The sequence below is a fragment of the Aethalodelphis obliquidens genome, unplaced genomic scaffold (genome assembly GCF_003676395.1).
Source record: "Aethalodelphis obliquidens isolate GAN/ISIS:26980383/991018 unplaced genomic scaffold, ASM367639v1 scaffold35, whole genome shotgun sequence".
Classification (NCBI taxonomy): Eukaryota; Metazoa; Chordata; class Mammalia; order Artiodactyla; family Delphinidae; genus Aethalodelphis; species Aethalodelphis obliquidens.
In genome coordinates this window covers 6765820-6786681 of record NW_020837979.1, presented here as the reverse complement: position 1 = coordinate 6786681, position 20862 = coordinate 6765820, and the positions used below count along the sequence as shown (strand labels likewise).

The window sequence follows — 20862 nt, the reverse complement described above, 5'->3', positions numbered from 1 at the left end:
TACCATAGTGACGAGGGCCACACAAGAGGCAAGTGGAGGGTGCCCTGGGGGCGGACAGCAAAGGCAGGAAGGCCTAATGGGGGACCGGCTGTTTCAGCTGTGACCTGAAGCATGGATAGGGGTAGCCAGGCACGTTGGAGGGGAGGACAGGGGAGAAAAGACCCTGTTCCAGGTGGAAGGAATAGCATGTGTCCAGGGGTAGGGGAACTAAAACTCCTGCGCCTCGACTCACAAAATTAGTCTGCAACAGCGCCTGGGCTTGAAGGGGGCCCGAGGAGTGCTGTTAGTTGAGCTCCTGCTGTGACATCTCTTCTTCTCTTTTATTCTTTTCCATTATAGTTTATTACAAGATATTGAATATAGTTCCCTGTGCTATACAAGTAGGACCTTGTGGTTAATCTATTTTATATACAGTACCTTGCATTTGCCAATCCCCAAACTCCTAATCTATCCCTCCCCCACCCACTTTCCTCTTTGGTAACCGCAAATCTGTTCTGTCTGTGAGTCTGTTTCTGTTCTGTGTGTAAGTTCATTTGTGCCATATTTTAGATCCACATGTAAATGACACCATACGGTACTTGTCTTTCTCTGACTTACTTCACTTAGTATGATCATCTCTAGGTCCATCCATGTTGCTGCAAATAGCATTATTTCATTCTTTTTTATGGCTGAGTAATATTCCAGTGTGTATATATGTACCACATCTTCTTTATCCACTCATCTGTCGATGGACATTTAGGTTGCTTCCACATCTTGGCTATTGTAAGTAGTGCTGCTGTGAACACAGGGGTGCACGTGTCTTTTCGAATTAAGAGTTTTCTCCGGATATATGCTGAGAAGTAGGATTGTAAGATCATATGGTATGCAAGAACATACTATTTTTATAGTTTTTAAAGGAACTTCCATACTGTTCTCTATAGTGGCTGCACCAGTTTACATTCCCACCAAGAGTGTAGGAGGGTTTCCTTTTCTCCTCACCCTCTACAGCATTTATTATTTGTAAACTTTTATTTTATTTATTTATTTTTCTGTTGGCCGAGCCACGTAGTTTGTGGGATCTTAGTTCCCCCACCAGGGATTGAACCTGGGTCCTCGGCAGTGAAAGCACCAAGTCCTAACCACTGGATGGCCAGGGAATTCCTGTGTAGACTTTCATTTTTTATTTATTTATTTTTAAAATTTATTTATTTGTTTTTATTTTTGGCTGTGTTGGGTCTTTGTTGCTGCACGTGGGCTTTCTCTAGCTGCAGTGAGTGGGGGCTACTCTTCGTTGCAGTGCACGGGCTTCTCATTGTGGTGGCTTCTCTTGTTGCGGAGTACAGGCTCCAGGTGCGTGGGCTTCAGCAGTTGCGGCATGCAGGCTCAGTAGTTGTGGTGCACGGGCTTAGCTGCTCCACAGCATGTGGGATCTTCCAGGACCAGGGCTCGAACCCGTGTCCCCTGCATTGGCAGGCCGATTCTTAACCACTGCGCCACCAGGGAAGCCCCCTGTGTAGACTTTTAAATGATGGCCATTCTGACCAGTGTGAGGTGATACCTCATGGTAGTTTTGATTTGCATTTCTCTAATAATTAGTGATGTTGAGCATCTTTTCATGTGGCTATTAGCCATCTGTATGTCTTCCTTGGAAAACTGTCTATTTAGATCTTCTGCCCAATTTTTGATTGGGTTGTTTTTGTTATTTATTTGTATGCACTGTTTGTATATTTTGGAAATTAAGCCCTTGTGGGTGTGACATCCCTTCTGACACCCAGAAAGAGCCCCTGTGGTCTCCACTACCCAGAGGCTTTGCCTCACTTGAATGAGGCAAGGAAGTCAGGACGACCGGTGAGCAAAGGAACAACATATGGGCAGGTTTACATTTTAAAGACTCACAGGGGCACAGAGCTGCTGTAGGGATGTGAGCAAAATTTGGCCTTCATTTTGAAATGTTAGTGAATAGCTAATATTTCTCCAGCCAGTTGGAAGGAAAAAAAATCTTCAAGAAATATGTCTTAGGCAATCATGCTGGCTTGGCTCTCTTTTCCTCATCGTATAAGTCCATCTAAGCACGACCATAGCGCTTCTCAAGTTTTCTGCCATCTTCTATTTTAAGCACAGAGCACAGAAGGATGGCTGAGATGCCTAGAAGTACTTTCTTGGAGAGAACAGAACTGGATGAGGTCTGTCCTAACACGCAAGCCCCCAGCAGGATCCTTCGTGGCTGTGCGGTCATTCCTGTTTTACATTCAAACGTGAAGCGGACAAAGATGAAAGGTGATTAAACGTGCCTCCGCTCTGACACACGGGCAAGGGCAAGGGCAGCTCGTGGCCCCACATGCGGTGCTCAGGCCTGTGTCGTGAGTGCAAGGCTGCGGCAGGCTGGGTTTTGTCCTGTTTCAAGGGGATTCTGTAGGCAGAGCAAGGATGAGGCCCTTCGCCACCCGCTCGGTCTGCAAGGCCACACTGCTGCCCAAAAACCTGGGCTCTAGCCACCTTGGGCACATGACTCCATCCTCCAGGCCTCAGTTTCCCAGTGTGGAAAGCAGGGACAATGACACCTACCCCAGAGGGCAGTCGGGGGGATGAAGTGGGATTATGACATCAAGTCCCAGCACAGGACAGGGTGTGGTAGCCATGAGACTCTTGGAGGCCTGGGGGTGACCCTGAAGACCACGGGCCCCTGTCAGAGGGCTGGGGTATCATTCAGCTTTGTGCTCATCTTGCAACCACACCAAAGGCCCACTTGGCTGTCCTTTCAGAATTCTATCAAATAGTTCAGTGGCTGGGCAATGACTCAAAGAAAACGGGACCTCCTTCACACAGCCCTGCAAAAACTAATAAATACCCCAATTCTCCGTGCCTGTGTAGCGTCCATGGCCGACAGGGCCTTCACACATTCTATCCGCCTTCCCTCCCACTGGCACCAGGGTTGGGCTGGCTGAACAGGGGTTATATCTTCATTTTAAGATGAGGAACCATGGCCTAAAGAGGCTCCCTGGCCATGAACAGGGCAAATGGGGCCACAGGGAGGTCAAGTGGGGTCTCTGGACTCCAGGCCTGGGCTGGGCTTCTGGGGGCCCCATCCAGTTAGTGGAGCAGGGCCAGCAAGCAGGCGGACCTGGTCTGTGAGATGGGAAAAGGGGCCATGGCCTTTCCCTTCCCAAGGAGTTGGTGTGGTTTCAATATTTAACCCAACTGACCTGTAATTAATTAATGAGCGTTGACATACCGAATGCTGTCTCTCAGGATGGCAGCGGGTACCAGGCAGCGTGTGAAACTCAAGGCCACAGAGAATTACAGGGAGGGGAGGCAAGCTTCAGGAATCTGCTCAGGTTAGATGGCAGACCCCGAATAACAGGGGTGCAGATGGCCGGGCTCCCATGCCGGCTGATGAGGGCAGAGGTGGGCGCCGTGTTCTGCCGGCCAACGGGAGGATCCGGTATGGCAGCTGGCCCGGCAGCCAGCGCGGGAAAGGTCAGCCTGCTGCCCTCCGGGGGGGCACGTTAACCTTTCAACACCAGCAGGGGAGCTCATCAGGCTCCAATACGCAATGGAGCCAGCGGGCCAGCCTGCCAATGCTGGCCCAAGGCTGCCTCCGGAGGACGCCAGAGGCCCGAGTCACGGGAGGCAAGTGGTGAAGGGTCGGAGGCGGAGGGGCCGGCCCCGTGCCCAGAGTTAGCAGCAGGATGGGCAGCTCGCTCCAGCTGGCTCAGCATCCCCAGAGCGAACTGGCCTGGGTGGGACTGTCTGGGAGGGAATAAGGGGGATGGAGAGGTGCTGGCCTGAAAGGCTCTTAACGCAGAGAAAGAAGGCTCCAGGGCTTTGGCCAGTTTTCTCCACTAAAAGGAGATTCAAAACAAAACAAAACAAAAAACAGTTGTGGTGTCCCGATTTAAATAAACTTTCATCAAAAGCAGCTAAGTAGTTTGGTTTTAAACAAAACAAAACAAAAAACACCACTAATCTATTCGTTTTAAAACTACCCACCCCACGAGAAATGTTCCTCCAGCTGCCCTCCGTTTACTAAAGGCACAGACACCAGTGAAAGAGCTACAGACAGTGGCCTCAGTGTGTTAAGAAATATACATGGGTATTAAATATGCACCTTTTGTGAATTTTTTCCTGTAAAATATATGATTGGTTGCTCTTGGGTTTATTTTACGTTCAGTTCAGTTTCCCAGATCTGAGTCAGTGTGAATGCAAAGTTTAAAAAGGGGGAACGCGGGGGAGACTGCATTATATCTTCATGTGTAATCAGTTTAAATATTTGAATAGAACTGACCACTAATAACCAATCATCAACACATTCAGTGCAGGACAGCAAGTGCTTAATTCAATCTAAGTAGTTATTCAAGAATGTACAGGCATAATTCCACTTCAGATATATAAACAAATATGTTTATATATAAATATGTATATATATATATATATATATATATAAATACTGTGTGTGTGTGTATATATTTCTTTTTAAGAAAAGGAAAGATTTACTACTTGCAGCAAGTAAGGAGAACACCAGGGATCTTTTCCGAGTAGTGTCTCCAGCAATATATATTTTTAAAAAGGAAGAGGCAGCATTGAGAAATATTGAAAACTATGCTCATTACACAGTCTTTTATTTCTCTTAACTTTAACTTGGAGATGTCTCATGTATTGGATACATTAAAAATTTTGGGGGGGGCTTCCCTGGTGGTGCAGTGGTTGGGAGTCCGCCTGCCGATGCAGGGGTCACAGGTTCGTGCCCCGGTCCGGGAAGATCCCACATGCCGTGGAGCAGCTGGGCCCGTGAGCCATGGCCGCTGAGCCTGCGCGTCTGGAGCCTGTGCTCCACAACGGGAGAGGCCACGACAGTGAGAGGCCCGTGTACCGCAAAAAAAAATAAAATAAAATAAAAAAAATTGGGGGGATGCATTAAAACTTAAGTGAACAACAAACATCAGACATACACGCTACCATCGTCCTTGGTCTAGCAGTGATGCAACACAGTGTTCAAAAGGGGTAACACACAGGGACAAAGCCTTCCAGCAAAAACAACTCCAGTTCTGTTATTTAAATATTCTACCACTGGCAGCTCTATCAACTTAGTCTGAAGGAACGAGTCCAGAAGAGAGGAACACCGTGTGCACGGTAACAGGTCCAAGCTAGTAACCTAAGGGGTGGTCCTAACTGTTAGGTCACTCCATCCATGGGGTGTCTTGTTCCTCTGGTCCCTTTCCTGAGGCTGGTTAAACCAGGTGGTGTGGACAGTGAGCCTGGCTCTTCTGCAGCCGCAGGTCCCTGGCGACAGGAGGGAGGTGGGCTGGGACCTGGGACCCTTGGCTGCAGTGCTTGCACCTGGACAAACATCTCCTCCAGAGCAGAATACAAAGGAACTATGAGGGACTAAAAATAACTGCGCGCATGCACAGGCAGGGCAGTTAGGAACAGTAAGATACCAAGAGGCCACAAACCAAGTGCCACTTCTGAGCTGTCGGAGCAAAAGCACGGTCCTTGCACACGATCCCTGCACATGACACCACCAAGCGGGTGGGCAGACCACCTAAGCCCCGCCTCCGGCCCCCACCCACAGATCCACCCCTACTTTCACCCCACCTAACAGACCAGCTCGTCCCCTCTCCTCGGGGAGCGAGCAAGGGCACCTGTTACTGGTTTTTGCTTCCTTGTGCTGCAGCACGAGTCCCAGTGAAGCCCTGCCTGAATTTCTTGTCTGTCATCTTATCAACTTCTGTTGATTAAAGAGTCCAGGGATCTGGGTCAGTAACAAGAGCAGGGGAGGGATGGTGGGTCTCCCCAGCGCAGGATACCAGAGGCACCTCTGCTAGCAGAGAAGGAAGGAAGGAAGAAATCTCCAGGCTGGAACCTAGCACCTCAAACCTGGGAGAGAGACGCCTGCTTCCCATGCTAGACATTTGAGAGAAGGGACCATCCTGAAGACCTGGGGATATTAGTACGTGCAGAGATGTACTCATTTTTTCTTTTTTACTGTGGCAAATACACATACAAAATTTATGATTTTACCCGTTTTTAAGTGAAAAATTTGGTGGCATTAAATATATTCACATCGTTGTGCAGCTGTCACCACTACCATTCCTTAAATTTCTTTTTTAGTGAATGAAAGATTTTTTTTTTTTTCGGTACGCGGGCCTCTCACTGTTGTGGCCCCTCCCGTTGTGGAGCACAGGCTCCGGACGCGCAGGCCCAGCGGTCGGGGACACTTAGGTGGCAGTTAAGAAGAAGCAGTAAGGAGAGTGTGTCCACTTCTGTAAATGTCCATGGGTACCACTGGCCCCGTTAGAGAAGAGAGCTCACACAGAGGCTCAGTTAGCGTTCTTCTCTCTTAACAGGGCCCCCAAACAGATCTCTACCAGGGATCTCCCATGTTATCTGAGAGTCATTGCTTGCTTTTGAAATAATGATGATTTACTTTGGAAATAATAAGATGAATCCAATTCTTCAGGGATCAGCTGGAAAAGGTGTCTGGAAATGACCCAGGATGACTTTTCCAGGTGAGTGAAGTAAGATGCTGACACAGGAGGCACGGGTTGCTGCCTCCTCAGGGGTCGAGGTGAACTTACCCAGGACCCAGAGACCCACAGTTAGGCTTTGATGGGAGAACAGGCTAGATTAGAACCTATTACAAAGTAGGGATGGAACGAGCAATAGTAAGGTATAGTTCTTGGGCTTTGTTGATATTCATTTTTCTATAATGTCAAGGTAAAAAACACGCTCCATACTATTAGTTATTCATGGTTTCATAAATTAAATCCACTCTGTCATATTTTCCTCTCTTTGTTTTTAAGCTTCCTGGCAGGACTTAAAGAGTACCTCATGGAACCTTGATGAGTAGATTTTCTTAGTGATGTAATAGAGTAATTACTATCGTATGGATAGATTAACAAAGCACTTTTTCTATTTATCGCCTCATTTAATCTGTCCATAAACCTAACAAGGAGGACATTATCACCATCCTGTTTATGCAATTGTGAGAGTTCAGACTCAGATGTATAAATACTTTGCCCAAAGTAAGTTCCAGCCCAAGCTCAAGGATTCAAAATCCCATGCTTGCTTCATGACGTCTTGTAAAAAAGCGAAGAGATTAGGGAAAGCTGGACCAGAGGTTTGGCATTTTTCCCCCTCCTTATCATGGCAGCAGAGATGAGTGGCATAATTTGAATTCTTAGTCTTTCATGTTTGAAAGGCATTGAGTAAGTCATTATTGAGCATTCTTTCTTCTTTTTTTTTTTTTAGTTGAAGTATAGGTGATTTATAATGTTGTGTTAATTTCTCCTGTACAGCAAAGTGATTCAGTTATACATATACACATGCTTTTTTTTAAAACATCTTTATTGGAGTATAATTGTTTTACAACGGTGTGTTAGTTTCTGCTTTATAACAAAGTGAATCAGCTATACATATACATATATCCCCGTATCTCCTCCCTCTTGAGTCTCCCTCCCACCCTCCCTATCCCACCCCTCTAGGTGGTCACAAAGCCCCGAGCTGATCTCCCTGTGCTATGCGGCTGCTTCCCACTAGCTATCTATTTTACATTTGGTAGTGTATATATGTCCATGCCACTCTCTCACTTCGTCCCAGCTTACCCTTCCCCCTTCCCATGTCCTCAACATTCTCTATGTCAGACATTCTCTATGTCTGCGTCTTTATTCCTGTCCTGCCCCTAGGTTCTTCAGAACCTTTTTTTTTTTTTTTTTTTAGATTCCATATATATTACACATGCTTTTTTAATACTCTTTTCCATGCTTTTTTAATACTCTTTTCCACTATGAAGCATCTTACTTCACTCACCTGGAAAAGTCATCCTTTAATACTCTTTCCACTATTCAATAGGATATTGAATATATTTCCCTGTGCTATACGGTAGGACCTTGTTTATCCATCCTATATACAATAGCTTACATCTGAGCAGTCATTCCGTATACAGTATTACCTAATATTCACGATGAGGCTCCTGTTCTCCACCCACTGATGAGAACACACATAAACACATAAAGTGAGCAGAGGGCGGAAGCAGGTCTATGTCAGCAATTCCACGAGGTAGTGATGGAACAGGACCGTAGGAGTCAGGGTAGTTGGTTAGTTAAGGTTTCCGTGGAAGATGAGGCTTGATCCCACGTTTGAGGGAAGCCGGGCTCCCCTGCCTCCTGCACTGGGAGGGGGGGTGTGGAGAGCTGGCTCCCAGACCCCTATCCCTCTGGATGCCCACACCCCAGGGGAACGAAGGGCCTGCTGCCCCTGTTGACCCCCAGCCTTCCCTTGCTCAGGGTGCTCGTTCTGTCTGCGTAGAAAGCCGTTCTTCCCCTTTCCACTCTTGGGTCCCCTGATGCTCCCCTCCTTTACACGTTACTTCAAATGCCCCCTCCCCGCGCCCCTTGCTCTGCTCTGAGAGGGCTTCGGGTCTACCTGCATCCCCCCAGGGACAGTGATCTCTTTATAACTTGATGGGATGGGAGGATGTTACTGAAGCTGCTAAGAGCATCTGCTAGAGGCAGACGGGCCATGCGGCAGCTTTACAGCCGTAAGACTGTTGGTCGGTTACATGTCTCTGTAAACCCAGATTCACTAGGATTCTAGGGAGGGTGTTTGGAAAATGAAACAAAATAAATGTTCATCTCTTTAAGGCCCTAATATTGAATTCCTCCTTCCTGGCTGAGTGGGTTATCGTGAGGATTAATGATAAGTGATGCATGTGAAATGCTTGGTGGTGCACCTACACGCCACTGCTGTACTAACCTTTTTTTAAGTCCCTGACCGTCAAACTCTGCCTCCTGAGATGGTCTGCTGCAATGGCGGACAGCCATAGTTTCAGAAATCTATTTTCTATTTTAAGCCCAAATTTGCCATTGCTTAACCACAAAACATGGGTTCTGATTCACTCATTCATTTGTTCATTGTTTTCTTTCATTCATCAAATAACTTTTTGTGTCTCCTAACTGCCAGGAACTGTGCTAGGTGCTAGGGATAAAAAGATAGCTAGGCAAGAAATGTACGGATTATTATAACTACTAGTAGAAACAAAGTATTAGTACAGACTAAGCTATTTGTTACAATATAAAATGTGGCCTGAACCACCTGCCTCTGACCCCATCCAAGCCTGTTTCCTTGCTGCGTGATGGGGACGAGAGAATTCTACTCCACACGAGTCAGAGGACCTGGAGTCTAGTCCCAGCTCTGCCACTTGCTACCCTGTGACCTGGGGTGAGTCCATCACCTGTCTCAAGCTCAGTTTTCTTATCTGTAAAATGGGTCCTTTCTATCTCATAGGGTTATTGTGGGATCATAAAATGAGATAGCCAATGAGATAGGGCTTCTAAACTCTAAAGCTCTTTTAAAAAGTTTTACCAAAAAGACTTCATCATCAGAAGCCCCTGCACTGGAGAGACTGGAGACCATTGTGGGTCTCGAAGGTGGGGCTGATACATGTCCTCCTGCTACCTTGTCATCTTCCAAGCTTGAAATTTGAAACTTTCTTAAAAGTCCCCCAAGCCCCCTTTTTGGACCCTTAGAGAAGAGGCCAACCATTACCAGTGCCGGGCAACTGTGACTTTCTTCTTCAGACTTCAGGGACAGTATGTAAAATGTGACCTGGAAAGACACCCTTCGGCTCTGGTGGCCACTCCCAGCATGTTCCCTCGGCTTGGCTCAGGTCCACGTGTCGACAGGTCAGGAAGACGAGGCTGAACGCAAAGCCCCCTCCCTGCCATCAGATGCCTACCCTGCCCTCCCCGCTGGTCGTGGGGCCATTCATTTCCAGCCCCGCTTCCAGACACAGGTCACACTCACTTCATTTTACATGATTCCTCACTTACTTAATTTCATTATATTCTCCCTAATGGGAAGAGGAGATGTGACGGGTGAGGTTTATTTGAGGAAGGGCGAAATTGAGGTGAGCAGACGCACGAGGCTAACAAGGGCTTTCTCTCCGCAAAGCCGTGGTCGGGGAGGCCACGAGCAGAGGGATGGCTGCTTCCTACCACTGCCCACCTGCACCAGCCCAGTGCCCGCTGTGCACACAGGACACGTTCAGTCAAGCCTCGCGGCACAAATGAATAAATCAATGGCAGTTGTTTGGATTCCAGCATAAATGGATCCTGGACCTGAGATATCGCCAGATGGGCAGACAGGTTACAGTCTGGTGATGCATCTCCAAGGCTGTAAAAATGTAGCCGTTTCTGGAGTCACAGGCTGACATTTCGGAAGATGATTATACGTACAAGTTAACCACACGGCCATTTGCACCCTCCCAGGGCCATGGCTTCAACAACTGTTTTCATGTTGGCTTTCTTGCTCGTTCCTTTTTTTGTTTTTCCATTAAAGTCAAGCACAATTTTTTCCCCCCAGCTTCTCATCTTTCTAGCCGAATGTGATTTATTCATATGAAATTATGCTGCATTTTTATAAAACCCACGTTACTGAAAATGATGCTGGAGGGTTCACAGAAAATATTAATTCCTGATCTGTGGCTATAAAGCATCCCTGCTCGCTCTGCAGCAGTTCTGTCGCTCTGAGACAGATGCAAGCGGTCCAAGGGGATGATTAACTTCTTAGACCTGGCGATTGCCTAGTGTTCCCTTTGCTCTGGATTTCAAGACTGACCTCCGGCTCTTCTGCAGATGCACAGTCGCTCAGCTTGATAAATCACACGAACCCTTTTTTGATCACAGTTATCTACTATTTACTACTCGGGAAGGGAAGTTAATGGTTTTCAGAGGCACTTCACATGCTGCACACATATCCTGCCTTCTCCTCACGGCACTCTGCATATTCTCCACACTACTTGTGATGCGGCAGTGTCGATACCAAAGACTCACCTTTAGAAATGACCCACAAAGCCCATTTATCCCAGTTCTTCTCTGCCTCTCTCTACCCCATCTAGTGCAATAATATGTACAGAGAACAGACACGTGAGAGGCACATCATAAGGTGTGAATAAGGAGAATGGGAGAGACTGGTTCAAGATGGCGGAGTAGAAGGACGTGCGCTAATTCCCTCTTGCGAGAGCGATGGAATCACAACTAGCTGCTGAACAATCATCGACAGGAAGACACTGGAACTCACCAAAAAAGATACCCCAGGGCTTCCCTGGTGGCGCAGTGGTTGAGAGTCTGCCTGCCGATGCAGGGGACGCAGGTTCGTGCCCCGGTCCGGGAAGATCCCACATGCCGCGGAGTGGCTGGGCCCGTGAGCCATGGCCGCTGACCCTGCGCGTCCGGAGCCTGTGCTCCACAATGGGAGAGGCCACAACAGTGAGAGGCTCGCGTACCGAAAAAGAAAAAAAAGATACCCCACATCCAAAGACAAAGGAGACGCCGCAATGAGACGGCAGGAGGGGCGCAATCACAATAAAATCAAGTCCCACAACCGCTGGGCGGGTGACTCACAAACTGGAGAACGCTTATACCACAGAAGTCCACCCACTGGAGTGAACGTTCTGAGCCCCACGTCAGGCTTCCCAACCTGGGGGTCCGGCAACGGGAGGAGGAATTCCCAGAGAATCAGACTTTGAAGGCTAGCGGGATTTGACTGCAGGACTTTGACAGGACTGGGGGAAACAGAGACTCCACTCCTGGAGGGCACACACAAAGTACTGTGTGCATCGGGACCCAGGGGAAGGAGCAGTGACCCCATAGGAGACTGAACCCAACCTACCTGCTAGTGTTGGAGGGTGTCCTGCAGAGGTGGGGGTGGCTGTGTCTCACCGTGAGGACAAGGACACTGGCAGCAGAAGTTCTGGTCAGTACTTCTTGGCATGAGCCCTCCCAGAGTCTGCCATTAGCCCCACCAAAGAGCCAGGGTGGGCTCCAGGTTTGGGTCCTCTCAGGCCAAACAACCAACAGGGAGGAAACTCAGCCCCACCCATCAGCAGACAAGCAGATTAAAGTTTTATAGAGCTCTGCCCACCAGAGCAACACCCAGCTCTACCCACCACCAGTCCCTCCCATCAGGAAACTTGCACAAGCCTCTTAGACAGCCTCATCCACCAGAGGGCAGACAGCAGAAGCAAGAAGAACTACAATCCTGCAGCCTATGGAATGAAAAACACATTCACAGAAAGACAGACATGATGAAAAGGCAGAGGACTATGTACCAGATGAAGGAACAAGATAAAACCCCAGAAAAACAACTAAATGAAGTGGAGATAGGCAACCTTCCAGAAAAAGAATTCAGAATAATGATAGTGAAGATGATTCAGGACCTTGGAAAAAGAATGGAGGCAAAGATTGAGAAGATGCAAGAAATGTTTAACAAAGACCTAGAAGAATTAAAGGACAAGTAAACAGAGATGAACAATACAATAACTGAAATGAAAAATACACTGGAAACAATCAACAGCAGAATAATTGAGGCAGAAAAATGGATAAGTGACCTGGAAGACAGAATGGTGGAATTCACTGCTGCAAAACAGAATAAAGAAAAAAGCATGATAAGAAATGAAGACAGCCTAAGAGTCCTCTGGGACAACACTAAACGCAACAACATTCGCATCATAGGGGTCCCAGAAGGAGAAGAGAGAAAGGACCCGAGAAAATATCTGTAGAGATCATAGTTGAAAACATCCTGAACATGGGAAAGGAAATAGCCACCCAAGTCCAGGAAGCACAGAGAGTCCCATACAGGATAAACCCAAGGAGAAACACACCGAGACACATAGTAATCAAATTGGCAAAAATTAAAGACAAAGGAAATTTATTGAAAGCAGCAAGGGAAAATGACAAATAACATACAAGGGAACTCCCATAAGGTTAACAGCTGATTTCTCAGCAGAAACTCTACAAGCCAGAAGGGAGTGGCATGACATATTTAAAGTGATGAAAGGGAAGAACCTACAACCAAGATTACTCTATCGGCTAAGAATCTCATTCAGATTCGACAGAGAAATCAAAAGTTCTCTTGTCTTTACAGACAAGCAAAAGCTAAGAGAATTCAGCACCACCAAACCAGCTCTACAACAAATGCTAAAGGAAATTCTCTAAGTGGGAAACACAAGAGAAGAAAAGAACCTACAAAAACAAACCTAAAACAATTAAGAAAATGGTAATAGGAACATACATATCGATAATCACCTTAAATGTGAATGGATTAAATGCTCCAACCAAAAGACACAGCTTGCTGAATGGATACAAAAACAGGACTCATATATATGCTGTCTACAAGAGACCCACTTCAGACCTAGGGACACATACAGACTGGAAGTGAGGGAATGGAAAAAGATATTCCATGCAAATGGAAATCAAAAGAAAGCGGGAGTAGCTATACTCATATCAGACAAAATAGACTTTAAAATAAAGAATGTTCCAAGAGACAAGGAAGGACACTACATAATGATCATGGGATCAATCCAAGAAGGAGATATAACAGTTATAAATATATATGCACCCAACACAGGAGCACCTCAATACATAAGGCAACTGCTAACAGCTATAAAGAGGAAATCGACAGTAACACAATAATAGTAGGGAACTTTAACCCCTCAGTTACACCAATGGACAGATCATCCAAACATAAAATTAATAAGGAAACACAAGCTTTAAATGTCACAATACACCAGATAGATTTAATTGATATTTATAGGACATTCCATCCAAAACCAGCAGATTACACTTTCTTCTCAAGTGCGTATGAAACATTCTCCAGGATAGACCACATCTTGGGTCACAAATCAAGCCTCAGTAAATTTAAGAAAATTGAAATCATACCAAGCATCTTATCTGACCACAACATTATGAGATTAGAAATAAATTACAGGGAAAAAAATGTAAAAAACACAAACACACGGAGGCTAAACAATACGTTATTAAATAACCAAGAGATCACTGAAGAAATCAAAGAGGAAATCAAAAAATACCTAGAGACAAATGACAACGAAAACACGACAATCCAATACCTATGGGATGCACCAAAAGCAGTTATTAGAGGGAAGTTTATAGCTATACAAGCCTACCTCAAGAAACAACAAACATCCCAAATAAAAAATCTAACCTTACACGTACAGGAACTAGAGAAAGAAGAACAAATAAAACCCAAAGTTAGCAGAAGGACAGAAGTCATAAAGATCAGAGCAGAAATAAATGAAATAGAAACAAAGAAAACAATAGCAAAGATCAATAAAACGAAAAGCTGGTTCATTGAGAAGATAAACAAAATTGATAAACTTCTAGCTAGACTCATCAAGAGAGGACTCAAAGCAATAAAATTAGAAATGAAAAAGGAGAAGTTACAACAGACACTGCAGAAATACAAAGCATCATAAGAGACTACTACAAGCAACTGTATGCCAATAAAATGGACAACCTGGAAGAAACTGATAAATTCTTAGAAAGGTATAACCTTCCAAGACTGAACCAGGAAAAAACAGAAAATATGAACAGACCAATAGCAAGTAATGAAATTGAAACTGTGATTAAAAATCTTCCAACAAACAAAAGTCCAGGACCAGATGGCTTCACAGGTGAATTCTATCAAACATTTAGAGAAGAGCTAACACCCATCCTTCTCAAACTCTTCCAAAAAAACTTCAGAGGAAGGAACACTCCCAAACTCATTCTATGGGCAGAGGAAGGAACACTCCCAAACTCATTCTATGAGGCCACCATCACCCTGATACCAAAACCAAACAAAGCTACTACAAAAAAAGAAAATTACAGACCAATATCACTGATGAATATAGATGCAAAAATCCTCAACAAAATACTAGCAAACAGAAGCCAACAACATATTAAAATGATCATACACCATGATCAAGTGGGATTTATCCCAGGGATGCAAGGATTCTTCAATATACACAAATCAATCAATGTGATACACCATATTAACAAATTGAAGAATAAGAACCATATGATCATCTCAATAGATGCAGAAAAAGTTTTTGACGAAATTCAATACCCATTAATGATAAAAACTCTCCAGAAAGAGGGCATAGAGGGAAACTACCTCAACACAATAAAGCCCATATATGACAAACCCACAGCAAACATCATTCTCAATGGTGAAAAACTGAAAGCATTTCCTCTCAGATCAGGAACAGACAAGGATGTCCACTCTCACCACTACTATTCAACATAGTTTTGGAAGTCCTAGACATGGCAATCAGAGAAGAAAAAAGAAATAAAAGGAATACAAATTGGAAAAGAAGTAGTAAAACTGTCACTGTTTGCAGATGACATGGTATTATACATAGAGAATCCTAAAGATGCTACCAGAAAACTACTAGAGCTAATCAATGAATTTGGTAAAGTAGCAGGATACAAACTTAATGCACAGAAATCTCTTGCATTCCTATACACTAATGATGAAAAATCTGAAAGAGAAATTAAGGAAACATTCCCATTTACCACTACAACAAAAAGAATAAAATACCTAGGAATAAACCTACCTAGGGAGACAAAAGACCTGTATGCAGAAAACTGTAAGACATTGATGAAAGAAATTAAAGATGATACAAACAGATGGAGAGATAAACCATGTTCTTGGATTGGAAGAATCAATATTGTAAAAATGACCATACTACCCAAAGCAATCTACAGATTCAATGCAATCCCTATCAAATTACCAATGGCATTTTTTACAGAACTAGAAGAAAAAAGTCTTAAAATTTGTATGGAGACAGAAAAGACCCCAAATAGCCAAAGCAGTCTTGAGGAAAAAAAACGGAGCTGGAGGAATCAGACTCCCTGACTTCAGACTATACTACAAAGCTACAGCAATCAAAACAATATGGTACTGTCACAAAAACAGAAATATAGATCAATGGAACAGGATAGAAAGCCCAGAGATAAACCCGCACACCTACGGTCTACTAATCTATAACAAAGGAGGCAACGATGTACAATGGAGAAAAGACAGCCTCTGCAATAAGTGGTGCTGGGAAAACTGGACAGCTACATGTAAAAGAATGAAGTTAGAACACTCCCTAACACCATACACAAAAATAAACTCAAAATGGATTAAAGACCTAAATGTAAGACTGGACACTATAAAACTCTTAGAGGAAAGCATAGGAAGAACACTCTTTAACATAAATCACAGCAAGATCATTTTTGATCCACCTCCTAGTGTAATGGAAATAAAAACAAAAGTAAAAAAAAAGGGACCTAATGAAACTTAAAAGCTTTTGCAAAGCAAAGGAAACTACAAACAAGATAAAAAGACAATCCTCAGAATGGGAGAAAATATTTGCAAACAAATCAACAGACAAAGGATTAATCTCCAAAATATATAAACAACTCATGCAGCTCAATATTAAAAAAATAAAGAACCCAATCAAAAAATGGGCAGAAGACCTAAATAGACATTTCTCCAAAGAAGACATACAGATGGCCAAGAAGCACGTGAAAAGCTGCTCAACATCACTAATTATTAGAGAAATGCAAATCAAAACTACAATGAGGTATCACCTCACACTGGTTAGAATGGGCATCTTCAGAAAATCTACAAACAACAAATGCTGGAGAGGGTATGGAGAAAAGGAACCCTCTTGCACTGTTGGTGGGAATGAAACTGATATAGTCACCACCGGGAACAGCATGGAGGTTCCTTAAAAAACTAAAAATAGAATTACCATATGACCCAGCAATCCCACTACTGGGCATACACCCAGAGAAAACCATAATTCAAAAAGACATATGCACCCCAATGTTCACAAAACACTGTTTACAATAACCACGTCAGGGAAGCAACCTAAATGCCCATCGACAGATGAATGGATAAAGAAGATGTGGTACATATACACAATGAAATATTACTCAGCCATAAAAAGGATGAAATTGGATCATTTGTAGAGACATGAATGAATCTAGAGACTGTCATACAGAGTGAAGTTAAGTCAGAAAGAGAAAAACAAATATCGTATATTAACACATATATGTGGAACCTAGAAAAATGGTACAGATGAACGGGTTTGCAGGGCAGCAGTTGAGACACAGATGTGGAGAACAAATGTATGGACACCAAGTGGGGGGAAGTGGTGGTGGTGGGGGGTGATGTTGGGATGAATTGGGAGATTGGGATTGACATATATACACTAATATGTATAAAATGGATAACTAATAAGAACCTGCTGTATAAAAAAATTAAATTAAAAAAAATTACACTGGCAATATAGAATAAATTAATTGATAAGACATCTCAAAAGAAAAAAAAGGAATGAAGTACTAGTACATGCCACAACACAGATAAACCTTGAAAACACGCTCAGTGAAAGAAGCCAAACACAAACGAGTGCATTTTGCAGGATTCCATTTATATGAAATACCCCAAAGAGGCAAATTCACAGAGAGAAAGTGGTTTGGCATTTGCCAGGGGAGAGGGCAATGGGGAGTGCAATGAAACAGGACCCTATGGTCCTTCCCCCACCCCCATATCCTCCTGTCTTTTGTCTGCGTAAAAACTTTAGCCAAAGAATAAGTTTAATCAGAGAAGTGAGAAAATGTAGAAGCAAAGAAAAGCAGTCAAGCAGGACAAAACGATAACAGTTTAGTCAGTAAGCAAAGTCAAGGACATTTAGTTCCCTCTCAAGGGCTCTGGAGAATATTCTGAGCCACATCCTGTGAGCTGTCTTACAGGTACTGAAACCCTCACCAGGTGGAAGAAGTTAACTACACGATGACCAGGCTGTAGCCATGACACAGGCTGCCACAATTCCGAGAACTGGCCTCAAGGAAATGGGAACAAACCGACCCGGGAACTGAAGGCTAACTGTACCTAAAACAATCAAGATGGTGCTGGTCAGACCACCAATGACCAATTTCTCGATGACGGTCAGAGCTGACTGTGCCGTTTCTGCGTGTAGCCCGCTCCCTCTGCCTATGAAAGCTCTGGCCCGCTGGTTGTCAGGGGGAGCGAGTCGGCCTTTGGACACGAGTCTGCACCTCCCCCCAGTTGCCGGCATCCATAATAAAGTCAACTTTACTTTCCACCAAAAAAAAAAAAAAAAGAAGGAGTATGCTCCTCTGCAAAGGGAGGTTCTCTTGTAATTGGTTTACCTTGCTGAGAATTTTGTCACCTCTTCCTGCCCTGGTGTCTTGTTTTTTCGTTATTTGGGGCACTGGCAGGCCTCTGGTAGGCCAGCTGCCTCTCGATGGCATAAAACAGATGGATAAAAAGTTCTACAGGCAGCAGTAGAAAAGAACAAAACCCAAGCCCCCATCCCACCTTCACACACCCTTCCCATTGCTGCAGGTGGCACGGGTTAGTTGGGCCAAAGCCCACATCTGCCTCGCTGTCGTGATCCTGTTTGGATCTGTGGAGTGTTTGGGCTATTTCGGCTGAACCATCACCTAAGCCCATCGCTCAAACTCAAAGAAGGCAAAAGGTTCTCTATGGGAGTGACCACAGATGCTTTTTAAATTTTAGCAATGGCAATAGCAGAGTTTTAATTGATCAAGGTTGCGTATTGACTACTGAGGACTCACTGAACTTTAAACCATTACAGTCGCCAACTGTCAGATGCTAGACTTCTGCTCGAATGCCCCTGGAAACCAGGAAGCTGGAGCAATGAAAAGATAGACAAGACTGACCTTCAGAAGATGTCTGGATATCCTCTACCCTCTGACACCCCACGGGGATGAGATTTCTATCTGCCCTCATAGAGGGAAACGACACCCCTTTTCCCTATATCTAGTCCCATTAGGCCAGGTCCCCAAGCCTCGAAGGTCGGCTTTCTTACGGGGAAGCAGAGGACAACTGGCTTCCTACAGTGTAAACTCACATCGCCCCTACAATCCCAGTCAAGCGAATCCCATTTCATCATCAAGTTGTACATCTTGAGACAAAACAGCTCTCCTCCTGGATCACACGTCCTGTGTTCACCAGGTACTTAGGCAGTTATAAGGTTAAATGGAAGTGACATGGGCCCAGAGAGGAGCAAACCAGTGGGATACCTCAGTGTCACATGGTAGCCTGACTCAAGCCAGCATGGGCTTTCTGTCCAACTCCAGAATCGCAGAACTCAGGAAGCAGCTTTGAAGGCCTGAAAAGTGCTCTTTCTTTTGCTGCCTAATCATTATGGAATTTTAAATCAAGAGGTGATAACGGGCTGAAAAAAGAGTTTAGGAAACCAGTAGAGTCTGCGTTAATGAATGTATGATAGATCACCACCAGACTGTAAGTAGACAGAGATACTGGGGTTAGATCTCTACTTGGGAAGGGCACAACCTGGAGGGGAATTTCTACTCAATTCCCTTCCCAACTTGAGGTCGTTCTTGGGACAGACAGAATTTTAGGCAAGTCATATGGTGGCTGGACCCAAAGCCGCATCCCTCATTTTCTAGAAAAGACTAGTTTATTCAACAGAATAGGTAATGTGATAGAAAATGACATCTGTCATGTGTTAAGTTAGCGTTCTCTAATTGAAGAAACTAGAAAACATGAATCCAATTAATTCAGTAGGTGTTACAAGTCCTTATTTTGAAGAAGGGTTTTTAATTGTATCGCCCAACAATTACAGAGACTTCTCACTCATAGAAATACACAAGTGGTCCTGAATTAATGGAAAATATAAAACAGGAAAAGCACAGAGAAGTAGCTTTACACAACTGCATTGCTGTCAGCCCATTACTTTGAAAGGCGCTGAGTTCCTCCCATTGTGAACAGAAAAACTGTTAAGATTTAGAGGGAAATGCTCAGTTACGTTTGAAGACAGGGAAATTCGTTAGAAGAGCAGGGATAATGGGAACCTCTGTTTTTCTGTTTCTAGGGAATGAACTATTTTTTCCTCACAGTATCTGCACTAAGTGGTTATATAAGAACAAGGGCTAAGATACTAACTTAGTAGTCAATTAATAATTATTGGGCTTCAGGAGGGGTTTTTGAGAGAAGATCAGAAAATGTCAAAGGTAATAGTATTGCTCATCATGAAAATCTATGCACATTTTCTACCCAGGACAAAGTCCTGTATCTTTTGGGGAGAAGCCTTAGAATATACCGGTCCTAGCTTCTGATGACTTGTCTTTGTACCTACAATCATGTCTTCAGTGGGAGTCCATGTTTTTAAAAATGGTTCTTGATTCATTCTACCAAAGTCTATAAAGATATTTTGTGTCTAGATATGTAGCATTATTGAAATGTAATTTATATACCATAAAGCTCACCCATTTAAAGCATGCAATTCAGTTGTTTTTAGTATATTTACTGGGTTGTGAAGTCTTCACCATAATCTAATTTTACACCATTTTTACCACCCCAAAAAGAAACCTCGTCACCACTGGCAGTGGCATAATATTGTCAACTGAGGGCTTTCTCTTGCTTCTCAATGCATTTTGTTGAAGGAATCACTGAAGAAGAAAAGTCAAAGGGAAAAAAGAAATATGTAGAGGAAAAGAATTAATGTGTCAGATTTTAAGTGTGTTGTGATCCGGAGTCTCTCTTCTTTCTACCAACAGACTCAGAAGCAGTACAGTTATCAGCTTGTGCGAGAATCCCAGAAGCAACCCCAGAAGATCACGTGGCAGCCACTCTTAGAGCCCACAGGCTTGTGTGGTTGTCATGGGGAAGGCTTTTCAATTGAAATCAAAACACTTGGGCTCAGCCTGCCACCATCGAGAAAACGCTTTTCATCCATGAGCACAGATAATTCGCCTAAGTGACAGGTTTCACCTTGGAGAAGCCCTGAACTGAGTTGGTTTACATAGTCAATTATTGCTCATTCCACAGAAGAGAGCTGGGAAGGAAGGGAGGGGGGCGGTGGTAGCTAGACAATGCCGAGATGCCTGCCAGCCCGCTGAGGGGAACAGCTCCTCCGGCTGTTTCCAGCCCTGTGAGAACCTCACTTGTGGAGAGAAAACAAAGCTTCATCTTTACCTCCTGATGGTTCTTTAAAACACACACACACACACACACACACACACACACACACACACACACACA

The 20862-nt window shown here is 44.3% G+C and overlaps 1 protein-coding gene across 3 annotated transcripts in view; it reads right to left on the bottom strand.

Annotated features, from left to right (window-relative positions):
• The window catches only part of AFF3 (ALF transcription elongation factor 3), a 560304-nt gene that overhangs the window by 75982 nt on the left and 463460 nt on the right, over window positions 1-20862 (bottom strand). The gene's annotated exons all lie outside the window — the stretch shown is intronic.